This window comes from Marmota marmota, unplaced genomic scaffold, assembly GCF_001458135.2.
Source record: "Marmota marmota marmota unplaced genomic scaffold, marMar, whole genome shotgun sequence".
NCBI lineage: Eukaryota > Metazoa > Chordata > Mammalia > Rodentia > Sciuridae > Marmota > Marmota marmota.
In genome coordinates this window covers 27,339,047-27,353,662 of record NW_026000101.1, presented here as the reverse complement: position 1 = coordinate 27,353,662, position 14,616 = coordinate 27,339,047, and the positions used below count along the sequence as shown (strand labels likewise).

General features: G+C 34.8%; 1 pseudogene; it reads right to left on the bottom strand.

Moving 5' to 3' along the window:
- Nucleotides 1-6,948: 6,948 nt before the first annotated feature.
- Nucleotides 6,949-12,942, bottom strand: LOC107147665 (annotated as a pseudogene).
- Between the last annotated feature and the right edge of the window lie 1,674 nt (nt 12,943-14,616).

The window sequence follows — 14,616 nt, the reverse complement described above, 5'->3', positions numbered from 1 at the left end:
GAAGAAGTATCATTGTTAGCCTTAAGATTATGCATGCAAGTCTGGACAAACATCTTTCTTATATACTAATTTTAAAAGAACAAAATAAAAAGCAAGATATGAAGCAACCATCCAAACACTTGAAGACAATTTGTTTTGTTTAGGTTTACATTTCATTTAACCTGGATATTGCAGGTGGGTATTGCATTCATTCACCTATTATAATGAGGGTTTTAGATTTGAAACTCAATTTATAAAAGAGCCGCCAATATAGAAAAAAAAAACAGACTGATAAAATATACTAATGAAAATACGTAAATATATAATGTAAGTGGGTATCAGTTTAGAAAGAACATATTGCTTGAACACTGTGGAGGAGACAATTGGATAGCTATTTGTAAAATAATAAATTGAATTCTTAAATTATAAAATATACCAAATGGATAATAGCATCTAATTATAAAACATATGAAGTATTAAATGAAAATAAAGAATGTTAGTTTTATCGATCTAAAGAAGACCTATCCAACTATGACACCAAACGTTTAAAAACAAATGAAAAGATTGTTAGGTTGATTACACAAAAATTTTTAAATATTACCTAGGACTAAATCTCCATCATTAATAAATAAGTCCTGTTAGTTAAATATTCTGCTAGAAATATCTTTGTACCAAATATTTGAGGTGACTCAACAATACAAACAGATATATTAAATTCACTGTTTTAAAAATACATACAATAGAAATATCGTAGAAATGAGATTATGAGGGTTAAAATGTAATGATTTCATAACGTCGCAAAACCACCCATCAGATACTAATTCATCATGCACTAAATGAATTGATTACTGTCTTTAGCTCCCTTCTCCTTACTTGAACATTCATTCCTATATTGGGTTTCATATTGTAAATGATCCCAAATCTGTGCTGTGATTTAACAGAACCCACACTTGTAAGAGTTTCAAGATGACACATACATAAAACCCTCATCTATCTCAATTTTGGGTTAAGGTGCTTTTACTTTCTAGCATCTTGTTTCCTATAGGTTTAGGATTATAATGAATTCTACATAAATGAATATTCACTGAGGGATAGTAAGAATGTTTATAATAGGCTTAGATGAAAACATAATATTTTCATTCATATGAAGTAATTAGAGTAAGAAAAATTGCTGTGATAGATCAAAATAATTTTCAATGCATACCTTAATTGTTTGCAAATAGCTAGACAGTTTTAATACTTAAAATGCTCCCAAAAGTTCTGGGTATTTTGTTTTTATGATTGTATATTTCATTATAAAATAATATAAACACATTAGTTAAAATAGGAAAAATTGGCAGAAATTGCATAAGATTCCACCAGATAAAGAAACCAATGTAAACATTCCTCTGATACTTTTCCTGTACTTTTCTCCTTCGTATTACTTAGATGTAAGAACTTGTAACACCCACTCTGCAATCTCATTTCTAGTATCCTCTATGAGAGAAAGAATTTTCTAAGCTAGCCCTAGCTCTAATCAGAGTGATCAGCAATTCTAAATCAGGAAAAGTCCAAGGTAATGAGGTTTTACCATATCATAGAGAAGATCTGGGGCCTTAAAACTTTGTGTAGGAAATGCCTCATAGAATATGCTGAACCCATGACTTGAAGGTTAAAATAGTTAACAAAAAAAAATGTGCTCAAGGTCTCTGCTGCGGGCCTCTTTTTTTCTTCTGCATCTCACTGCTATATGTGCCTGTTTTTTAAGGAAACTTATTTCTTATCAGGCAGCTTCACAGATTAGCAACTTATCCAGGACCAATTCAAAAAATAATTCTTATGTTTTAAATTCAGTTTTTGTTTTCTGCTTGTCTAGTTGGCGATTCGATGTGTGAAGAAAGTAAATCTTTTTAAAATTTGTATGGGCTGGAAAATCAAAGGTACTTATCTACAAGGATCTGAAAGTTTGGGGTACTTAAACAGAATTCAGTCATCTGTGAGTGAGATCTGCACATAACTAGTAGTGACATTTTACAAATGTGACATGGTCCAAATGTTATAAAAACCATTGAAAGGCTGTACTAGTAAAATATTCAACTTGGTGTGAATGAAATAACATGTTTTTTTCCACATAAAGAGATAGTTACACTTCTCCAATACATAAGAACTATATGCAATTTCTGGCTTTGAATAGGAAAAATGCCTATCTCTTATAAAATTGCTATAATCTTCTACCTTTCCATCATAATTTTACATGCACATATATCAGGGAATTGTATAAATTGAATTCATTTCTGTTTGTTTTCTAAAAGTCTGACTCCCTCAAATTTTACATTATTCGTTTCCTACTCTTATCAACAAATGAGGACCAAATTTTGTTGTTCTATTAAGAACAAAACAACTCATTCTAAAACTTACTGTCATATCTTAGAGACACCAGAACTTATTGATTTGAAAACTGAATCAACACAACAACCAAAGACTGAATGAGACCACCAAGCCAGGAATCACTGTACAAATCAAAGTTCCATTCACCAACACTCATCATTCTTTATTTATAATTGCTGGGAACCTGGCATCAGGGAGTACAGAGGAACCCTGGTAGACAGTATGATTATACTGCGAAAGCTGTTGAAGGTAAAAAAGACATGAACACAGTTTAGCAATGGCTTCACAGAAAGTAATAGCCCTGGTTCCATCACTGACTTTGCTCAAATGATCTTGAACTAGTGCTTTCACTCCCTGGGCTAAGATTCTATGAAAAGGTATGAATGCTACACATGCTACACAGATTCAAGAACTATTCTAGAAATAGGGGGAAAAAACAATATTAAGTGCAACCAGGGCTCTGAAAAACTAAGTCTATGGCTCTGAATGTTTTCTAGGGACTCCAACACAAGTAGGAAATGGAGGTGGTAATTTTCTCATTTGTAAGAGGAGATTGAAGGTAAATGGCATGCCAGTATTTTCCAGGGAGTTTTAATTGTCTTCCAATTTCAAGCAGGTGAAAAATCATTCCAGAAATTACTTCCATAGGACTCCTGGCCTTGACACAAATTCTTCTTCCCATTTTTCTTTCCTCCTCTCTTTCTGCAAACTCACTTTTACTTCAATCTTCCCCCCCCCCCTAACTTTTCCTGGGAGGACGATAATTTACTCAAATTCTACACTCAAATGTGACCTTGTACTTCTCACACCCAATTTTCCCTGTGTGATGAGGGGTTGAAGTCCAAGTCTAACCCATATGAAATAACAAAGGGAGTAGAGGAATGGAGTGGGGTAGAAGGAGGGAATCCTTCTAAGATGTTCCCCACCTCAAGTATGTCTAGATATTTCCTTGACATTTTGGAGAGTTACTCTACTTGACAAGCAACCCCTACCCAAAAAAGGAAAAGAAAATCCCCCATGTGAAGTAGTCAGCTTCTCAGAGCTTGACAAAAATGGAAAATCAACAGTTCAATTTCCTGTTCTTCATTCACTGAGATTCTGTGGGCAGTAGTGTTTCTCAGAATGTACTTCAGAAAATATGCAGATAATTTTTTCATATTCCATACCACCAATTAACTCCCATTTCAAAATGGATTTTCCTGCCCTCCAAGAATGTCAATAACCATTTACTTTGATTTCTTTATAGTTGTCCTTCCTCTTTAGCTAGAAAGTCTTTCCGTGATGTTGAGGATCTGCCAACTTGGCTAGCTAAAGACCCAAAGCTGGCAGAGATACATCATTGTCTTCCCAGTGTTTCATTTCTCCAGAACCCAGCATGGGGAAAAAAAATTTTTAAAAAAAGCCTATTTTCACATGCAACTGACACTAGCTCAGTTGCTGAGATTAGCTCGTGAGGGTGGAGGAAACGTGTACCAGTTCCCTTTCATATATGTATCCTTTTTATCCTCTTCCATCTGCAACTCAATGGATAGAAAATGTGATGGGTTGGAGAAATCTGTTCATTCTGGTAAAACTGTTTGGAGGTGTCAAGGCTAAGAATAGTCATAGGCTGACATTAAATAGTAGGGACACATGCTGAGCTGGCTCACCCAAAGCTGGTGTCTACAGCAGCACTCTAAATTAGAATTCAAATGGGAGACCATTTTTAGAATATTCCTGAGTCTGATCACTCAAGGACATTTCAATTTATAGATGCAATGTGGCCCTTGGGCCAGACTGATTCAGGTGCTCTTAAAAACTGTTTTAAAAACCAGAACATAGAAGGGAAAGCTATTACAATAACCTATCATTCAGAAAAGAAATTTTCCTTGAACACAGGGACAGAACCTACATAGAGTAAGCAGGTTAAGCAATAAAGCCAGTCTAGGAGAAACTATAATGCTTTCTGAGGTCATAGAGCAACTTTGTCCTTTGAAGGTTTCCAGATTGCAGATTTTCTCTCTGAAAGTTTAGTTGATTCAAATCTTTGCACCATCCATATTCAGACGAGGTTGAATACATGTCTAAATCTGTGTCATCAAAAATGTCACAATTATGGCAAAAATATCCATTTCCTTTGGAAACCATGTTCGCTTCCAGTCATTGCTCCTTTATATCAATTACATGTTTGGATTCAAATGCCTGAGTGTTTAAACTGGTAGATGTAGAAAAGAACAGGTCACTCTGAGATTATATTTGGGAAGTCATTTGTCTGTGGATATAACTGATGGTCTACTCTGGAGATTTTCCTGATTTCTCTATTAAAAAAATTTTTTTTCCATGTGTTCACATTTTACCAAACTGCTATTTAAGTCTGTTTTCTTTCACAAACTATCAAACAAGTTTGTTCAAAGAGATGTGTTAATTCACAGACTTACAGGGCAAGGAGCCTTAGGCTGGAGAGCTCATGTGGCATTCAAGTACATAACCCTGCCTCCAGGCAGGACCCTGCCAAAAACCTATCAAACGAATTGAAAGTGTAACCCATCTTCTAGGGCTGGAGGAAAGAAATTTTCAGTGATTCCAATGTTTAGACACCCCATGTTGCCTATCTGTATGCCTAAAAGGGATTCCTCCCATCTTGTTATTTAAAACTATCTCTTCACATTTTGTTCACCACAGAGTCAAAACACATTTGCTAACAAATCAGATAATCATATGCTATTTCACAGACATTAGGTCAAACAAAACCTCATTCCTTTTTTCCTTTTCCTCATAGCCCTACTTATTAATTCAGTCACCATTACTGCTCTGTGCCCATACAGTGCTGTGGCAAGATTTTTTTTTAAATCATATTCTTCTAAGTAAAGAAACTATGTTCTGTTTCATCCATTCACTCAACAAATATTCACTAAAATCTTCCATGTTATGAAGTTCTAGAGACTGGTATTAAAGCAGTAAACAAAACAGAAAAAATCTCTACCCTCTTGAAATGTAGAGCTAATCTGGCAAGAGAACATGGACAATCACAAAGTATGCAAGTAAAACAAAAAAATTCAGCTATAGCTAATTGGACAATTTTCTTTGAGAAGGGAAAGTCAATGGCAAGTATGGGTTTAGGGACAAAGTAAGGTGTTTGGGTTTGCATCTTGAGAATCCTGTTAGATTTCCATTTCCTTAGTCAGATAATGGTTTCCAGAGCTGAAAAGTTGGCTATCTAGAAGGTAAAAATTTTGGAGTTACTTGTTAACTCAAATTTCATTTAGAATTAGCTTTCCCATTTCATATATTTTGCAGCAAGGTACCAATATATTTCCATTTCAATCAACCTCCTTATTCCACATGCCCTTATCTTTCAATTAGAGCAACTGCTTGATTTTATCAATTTTTGTTCTAATTTTCTAATGTAGTTTCTAATGTAATTTTCTAATCTACTTGACTATATTTAATCTTTAGACAATAAAAATTTCATCTTCTTCCAGATCAAATTTTTATCAAAAATAATTATGTTGACTTTATACCTTGCCTTATGTTAAACATCTCCTATGTAACCTGCCACTGAATTTTCTAAAGCCCTCATGAAATGATTATTATGACATATGTTTTGTTGACAGAGCAATTGAAAACCAGACATTGAGCAAGTGGCCTCCAGAAAAATAACCAGTATCCTAAACACAATTTTATGCTATTTATACAGCTTCCAATGAGTTAAAATTGTTCTAAGTATCAGGTTATTTCAATACTTTTAGATATATTTTACAAGTCTGCAAACATCTTTTAAGGGCTTATTTCTTTTTTTTTAAAGCTTTCAAATATTTATTGCCCAGATGAATTAAAAAAAAAAAAACCTTGAATGCAACATGAAATGTGGCAATGATACTAATGCATCTGTCAATAGAATACCACTAAAAATTTTACTATATTTGTGGTGTGTGAAGTTTTTAAGTCTTAAAGCCTCTTTTTAAAATTTTTAATAGTTGTAGATGGACAGTGTGCCTTTATTTTATTTTTTTATGTGGTGCTAAGGATGGAACCCAGTGCCTCCTCACACATGCTAGGCAAGTGCTCTGCTACTGAGCTATAGCCCCAGCCCATTAAAGCCTCTTAACATAATTATGTACATCTCTTTACAAAATGTACACACATTTCATTTCAAATATATGAAAGAGATAATTCCAAAACCACACTAAATATAATAAATATAGGAGTTGCTTTGTTTAAAATCTATAGTATATATCCAAGTAAAGGCTACATACACTTCCAGTGCCAACTATATTAGGGACAAAAAGTAAACATTTACAATAATCATTTTCCTAAAAGTGCTATTTTTAATACCTATGCAGAGGAAACTCATTCTAATGCTTTTTTTTCCATCCAAACATCTATATCATCCTTTATTCACAGAACCAGATGTTTCTGTTACTAAAAATAGATATGCAAAGGTCTTACAACTTTTTACATAGACATAGCATTTCAGATCTTTGGGAGAAGATAGGGAAGTCCAAACAAACAACTCAGACCATCTGGAATTATTAGAGATGACTGACTTTATGACATACCCTAAGTTTCAACTTAGATGTGAGTTTCATAAACATGTTAATGAAAAAATTTCCTTCCTCATGTCTAAGATAAGTCATCTTTTTCTATATGAGAATTTGTATAGGGCAAGGAGCACGTTCCTGTCACCTGGGTCTTGACGCCATGCTCCATTTCAGATTTGTACATTCTCTTCCAACCTGATTTGGTTTAGTTTCTTCTGGAGTTATATTAAGTGCATTGATTGAACTGTGTTCAGACAAACAGAAATGTGTCTACTTCGTAAGTCTGAAGTAGAAGGGAAAGCAGGAAGGGTTTGAGTCCTTTTCGATGTACAAATTGGAGACTGATTAGACACACTGTGAGGCTTCTTTCGCTGTGGTCTTGAGTGTACTATAAGACTGTCCCAATCAGAACTGCCTGAGAAGACACTGAAAAGTTTCCCATTTTCTGAGTTCTGGTGGTCAAAGGTAGATCTATTTTAAAAACTTCTGCTTTACCCAAATTGTTTTTTTTTTCTTCCTTCACTGTAATCCTAGATATATATACAGAAGCTTCTGTACAGCTTCGTCTTTCTCTCTCAAAATTCTTTTTCTTTCCTCTGTTCTCTTTCTCTCCCTAAAAAAGAGATCATTGTTCTTTGAGGTGTTTCTTTTCTTCCAACAAACAAGTCTGGTCATAGTGAAGTGGAATATGCATCACAAGCAGTAGTCAGTGGCTGCTAAGTTTTAATTATTTCTTGATATTGCGGAATAATTTCTAACTTCAGTTTCTCAGTTTCCTGTTCAAGTTCAATATCAAGATGTGATATCACATCTTCATCATTTAAGCCTTCCAAGTATACCTTTGAAACTTGGTTATCAAGTTTTTTCTACATGACTTTTCAAAGTCCTCCACTGTTTGCTGATGCCATATATAAGCGCTCTCTCATAGTTTCACAGGAAAGGTCCCACATACTATCTGGTTAGTCCTCCAGTATCTTCAACATCAGAGGTAACAGTTCCAGCACTTTCATCATCTCTTTCTCTAAGTTCCTTCTTTTGGGGAGAAAGAAGAGAAATCATTACCTATTTCATTTGCTGAAGAACCTTCTTGAGTTTAGCATGTTCCATTAGGATTGGTTTCTGACAATGCTTAAAATCATCGAAAATTTTATACATTTCATCTCCTTTCCTGGCCTCCATCTTACCCATTCTCTGGGATCCTCTTTTTCCATTAGCTTCCCCCATATAATTTAAAACATTCGTGGATATTTTTTATTCATCTTGGTCATAACAAGTTGATGTAGAAATTCCTTTAATTTATCATGTTCATGTTTTTTTTCTATATATATCATGATTATACTGAGTAGCTCAAATTGAAATGATATTTTGTGATTTTTGTACTTCATCTTACTCATTTTTCAGGAGCTGAGGCAAATTCCCATTCTTAGACTTTTAACTGTATCTCTTGAAGCTCAATCATTTGCCTTCCTGCTGTGCTCTAAGTTTTGCTTAGCAGTTCTGTAGATAGTCCCTATCGACTCCCAGTTTCGATTCTGTTCCCACATTTTCCAGAGCTAGAACATTCTTCTGCTGAAGTACAAGTAACTCATTCATATAATTTTAAATAGTAACTATATTTAATTCTCTCTTTACTTTGGGATTCTTCATATAATGAAGGAAAACCAAAAGTAGTCAATTCCTACCATGATATGAAATACTTTGTTCACCATTCTTTTCTGCGCAGAAGGCACTGAAAAAGCTATGCACATTTTTTGATAAAGGTATTGAAGAACATAGCACTGGTGGTGAGTATAAACTTGAAGGATTCATCTTTCTTTTTGAGAGAGATTTTTGCTTTCTGTAGATGGACCTGGATCTGTAACAGGCCTGTACAGGTGGGGCAGGACCCTCTGAGGGCTCTTTCAATGTGATACAAACATCTGGAAGACTGGGCTTCAGATGAGCAAGTATCCATAAAAGTTCTGCATTGATGTTTAATTGAAAGGGATGAAAACTGTTTGCATTACTATGTGTTTTTATGAATTATCTTATTGAAACCTTCCCACAAAGTCTGAAAAAGGAGTTAATATTACCTAAAACCTCAAACAAGTCAAATAACCAGGCCAATTCATTAGAAAATGTGAGACCCTTGACTTCATTTAGGGCACGTTTAACTCCAGACCATCTTTTCTACACTATGATAATCTGTTCCACTATTGAAATAGTGGCCATCTTTTTAGGCCTCCTCTTAAGTGGAAGAATCTAAAAATTAGGGACGTTTGATTATGAATACTAAAATGCTTTTCCTGATGCTTTCATAAATTTGTAATTAAACAGTACCATTATTCTATGAAAGATAGAAAATACTATCATTAATTGAGGAAGGTATATACCCAACTCAAAAGATATCTAAAATGAAGAGCAATCGAGTGATTCACCCAAGGTTGCTCATAAAATTAAGACTTAGAATAAACACAGGTGCTTTGCCACAAATCCTGTTTTCTGTGCTACTATAGGTGTATATAATAGTGATACTTAATGCAGGTTGTGCATTCAGACAAACACTATGAGAACTAAATTAATGTTATTCTCCCAAAGTCAACATTGGCCTTTCTGCTTCTTGCCTCATCTCAGCCCTGTAAGAAGCCTGGAAAATAGGCTGTTTTCTAAAATGGATTAATTTGTGAAATTTATACGATGTACCAATATTATTGGGAGTGTGATGAAGTGAGGGTTTTTTCTTCCCCTACTTCTTCCATAGTTGTTTCCTACAATAAATGCACATATTATGCAATTTCCCTAAATTATTATAATGCTTAGTATTGCTCTATTGTTGGATTTCATACTGTGAGGACAACTTCCAGGAAGGTTTATTTATAAGGTCATTTTGAAATTTAAGTAGTTAATACCCTTCCTTGGATGGTTTCCAAGACATGCCTGCTTTATGATGAATTTTTCTCTGTCATGAATAGAATCTCAGAGTATAGCAAGATTGGGTCTAATATTATTTCAACATATAGAAACAGTGAATTGAGACTGAACTTTCTTACAATAACTAGTGCCAAAAAAAAAAAGTTCTTAGCCATGAGAAAGAAAAAAGAAAATTGATTACAGGACCAAAGTTGCTAGAGAAAATAATTTATGAAAGTAGTTTATAATGATTTATAATTTTCAGTGCTTTTATTGCATATTCTAATATTTGTTCCTGATAGCCTGGTAAGACAGGCAGGTGAGGTATTATTTATGTTAAAAATGCAGATGAGAAACTAAAAGAGATTAGTTTACCCATCAAGAAGAGACTAGAATTTCAGGAGATTTATTGGCAGAGAGAGCAGAAGAAGTTAGGGGAGACTTCAGAGGGCCCTGAAGATCTGACTATAAGAAAGAGAAAAAGGAGGCAAGAGGACCTAGTAGGATTCCACTGGTGCTAGAAAGTTTCAGCCAGAGGATTTAAGGTCTGCTAGCTAAAGATCTTTATCAGAAGAACAAACCTATTGTCTTGCCAGAATGGACCTGCCTTAATTCCCCTACCATTCTCAGTCTTTAAGAACAGCCCTCAGGAAGCATGGCCTCAAAGTGACATAGTGGTGCATCCAGAGGGGTAGTGGTTGGGAATATCAATCAATCAACCTCCTGCAGGAGATCTGAGTGCACATTTTCATGACTGCCAGTCTCTTATCATCACCCAAATACCAAGTAGAAATGGTGGGTCAATGGTGGGCCCAGAAGTGTATTGACAACTAGCATTTTACACAGTCTTAAATGTGAATGATACATAATGCAAACTTTTTTCAATTAAATCATCTGATCATAGAACTTAGTTGTATTCATTTTCTTATTATTTATTTTATTTATTTTCATTTATTATTTGTCAGATTCTGTTCATTTTTTAAAAGGCAAATCTATTATTTATGCATTGAAGTAAAAAGCTATAGAGTGAATTTACTGAAATGTTTTAGATATGCAAACACAAGTGGTGGGGATATCAATATCCTAAAATTTTGAAAAAGATGGCCCATAGATTAGTTTTGTCACTACTCATCTCCTAGTATGTGTTGTAATACAAATGTTTTTAAGACTTGATGGGCAAAACTTTGATGGATATATGACATTGTATAACTCACTTACTTTCACCTATATATCTACTGACGTGAATACACATAAATGAATGATCTAAAATTAAAAACTCATTTCCCAGATGAAATAGCAACTACATTTATCAAGTACCACCAGTCCAATGCATTATAAGAGAACCCTCATTTTGTTCTGAAAACAAGAGTGCAAAAACATATCCATCATTCCTTCAAATTACATATGAAGACACTGAGGTTCAGAGACATGAACAACTTAAGATTTAACAGGGAATGGTAAAATCTGGATTTCAATTTGGCTTCATTGTCTATCAGAGAGAGGTGTTACCCAACCAATAAAGATACAGATTAGAATACTGTAGCTTTAGGCAGCCCATCCATTTAATTACTTAAACAACATTCCTGGAACTGTGCATAGTGACTCACATCCATAATCCTGGAGACTCAGAAAACTGAGGCAAAAGGATTGAAAGTTGGAGGCCAGCCTCAGCAACTTATTGAGGCCCTTAACAACTTAGGGAGACCCTGTCTTAAAAAATTAAAAGGACTGGTGATACAGCTCCATGGTAATGCATCACTGAGTTCAAAACCCAATACAAAAAAAAAAAAATACACATCTTAGAATATTTTACTTTAAAAGTAGACCAATAAAAGTTTTAAAAGTGATGATTAAAAGTTTTAAATTAAAAATTTTAAAAGTGATGATTGTCTTTGTAATAGGAAGAATGATTTTCCATATCCACTGCCTATCCCACTTCCGATAAAACAACCTGGTAAGAATTCTTCTGGGGATTATGGAAAAAGAATCCTACTAAATTATGTTTCTTCTTGGTATATTATTTGAGACTATAGGATACAAGTCCAATTTTTATCTAATGGATTAAAATTTTTCTCTATCTACAAACACATAGAAAGTTCAGAAGTCAAATATAATTGCTGTTTTTCTCCCTTAACACAATATCCATGTCATAGGGTATGCTTATTTTCTGTGCATAAAACACTCTTTTCTGTATCTCTGCCATTAAAATTAGTTTTTAAAACTCAGTTTGTACCTACTTGTCATTCACCACCCATGGAATCCTTGACATCTTCCCACCATCCACCCTTCCTCAACACAATCACAGGGTGGCTGACTCAGCAGTATCATACCACTCTGCACAGTTTTGTTTCTTTGCCTTGACAGCCTGTCAACAGAAAATTGCTTTTATTCAGTCAGGCTTCTTTCCCTTAGAAAAATATAGGTGGGCTGGGCATGGTGGCACATGTCTGTAATCCCATCCACTCAGGACAGTGAGGCAGGAGATCACAAATTTGAAGCCAGTCTGGGAAATTTAGTGAGAGCCTTTCTCAAAATCAAAAATAAAACAGGTTGGAGATATAGCTTAGTGGTATAGCACCCTGAATTCAATCCCCAGTATGACAAAAAAGAAAGGAAGGAAGGAAGAAAGGAAGAAGGGATGTATCACAGCCTTTGGGACAGGAGTCCCCTATGTTCTGCCTTCGCTGGCAAAGCAACAAAACTTTTTTTTTCCTTTTTCTAAAAATTGCATCCTCATTACTGAATTGGCACTGGGGACAAGGACTGAGCTTTCCATGACAAATTTGGCACCCCAGATGGGACCCAAGAGCAGCCCCAGCTCCAGCTTTCTTGGGTAGGCCTGGCACTCCAAGGAACCCCACTTCCATGCTGAGGATGTAAGGTAACTGGCAAATTTATTGAAAACCAATTGCTGGAGAGTTCAGAGACAGGTAAGTTTGCTTCAAGTAGAACCAGAGGACCTAGTCCTATAAGGAAAGGGAGGGACTGAGGGACTATCCCAGCAGCTACCAAGCTCCTTTTGCCTCAGGGAACTCCTGAGTTCTCTTCCTGAATGGAATTCAGAAAAATCATGACAACTCTGGCTGTCTGTATGGTCACTGCCCTATGGATGTAATGTTCAGTCACACGCAATCTACCACTGTGGACCTCTACACTGCTCTGATGCTATATACCCTTACCTGTCCATGCCCCACAGAGAACAAAGATTTTGGGTTCCTGGTTACATCCCCCAACTTGCCCTCCTTTAGCAGGAAGCAGCTTGGGATATTTTTGCCCATTTTTCCATAGAAATAGAATGTAGAAATTGACAGTGGGGAAATGTAATAGTAGTCCACTATATGCTTTGAACATAGCCCTAGCTGCTCTACCACTGCAACTAATTTTTTTAAAATTTTTATTTGTTCTTTTTAGTTATACATGACAGTAGAATCCATTTTGATATATACATACATGGATATAACTTATTTTAAAAATAGTCATGTTTCTTTCTCTTTCTCTCTCCCTGCTCCTAATTTCTCCCCATTCCTAATCTCAGGGGAAACAGAATTACCTTTCTCCCCCATTTTAGGCAGATTTATCTGTCCTTGAAACACATCTACCAGAGGAATGAAGTAACCCACACTTGGGGGATGTTACCAGAAGATCTCAGAAATGACTATCTCCCAAATTAACAAATGAATTGCAACTCCAACAGAGAATATGTGGAATGTAGACTTTGAGTCACCTCTTTAAAAGCTCCCTGTTTCTGCTGATGGGCAGAATCACAGCCTTTGGGACAGGGGTCGGCTGTGTTTCTCTTTTGCTAGAAAAACAATAAAACTTTTTCCTTTTTTTAAAAAAAAAAAAAAGTAAGAAGGAAGGAGAAAGAGAAGAAGAGGAGGAAGAAGAAGAGGTGAAGGAGGGGGACGAGGGGAAGGAAAGCACACAGCATGGAGAAATTAACCAAGGATTCTATAAATCTTGATAAATAATGCCCATTTATCCATAATCTACTAATTTCTCTTCTCCAAGTGCAGTCATATGATTTTTGCAAGGAAAATTTCAGTTAATCTTTTGTTCCTTTTTCTGTTATCATTACCATCAAAACCAAACCACAGAGATTAATATCATAAGCATGTTATAACCTTAAGATAACATTCAAAATAATACATAGATGATAGAATGATGAATAGCTGGACGGACAAAGTATGCAAAACTATATTAGTATAAAAACCCAAATATGTGCAAAAGTTTTGAAAAATCTTGACTTAATATTTCATGTGAACAGAAACTCAACATAAATTACATATTGAGCATGACTTCAGTGTTAAGTAAACTTTCTCTTTGCATTAACATTGAACTCAAATTGTCTTAATGTGTCCAAATATAGTATACTATTAGGTTTTCATATAAGGAACAAAAATGAACAAGTGCCTTATAAGTCTTCAATAAGTTGTGATACAGTGGTTTTAATTTTGTAGAGTGTCAATAGAACAATGTAAATAATCTTATCTCATCTGACTTAGTATTATATAGTTTATGAATCAGAATATTTTATCAGACTATAAACCTATTGACTTTAGACAACCTTATAAAGTTCCAAAAGGCTAGGTGAATATATTGCATATAACATACATGAGTAGATATTTATCAAGTTCCCTTATAACATAAAAATAAAAATTGAAATAGAAAATAAATATCTTTAAAAAATGAAAAAATCAATATATGGTTTCCTTTGGACAAATAAAAAGCCACTGTTATGTCTAATATAGCCATACAATGGTTTCATCACTTTTGTCCACCAAAAAGCACATTTATAGAACATTAAGCTCATCTGAGTATTATGTTATAAACCCAAAGGCATAGCATAGAAAATTGCTGT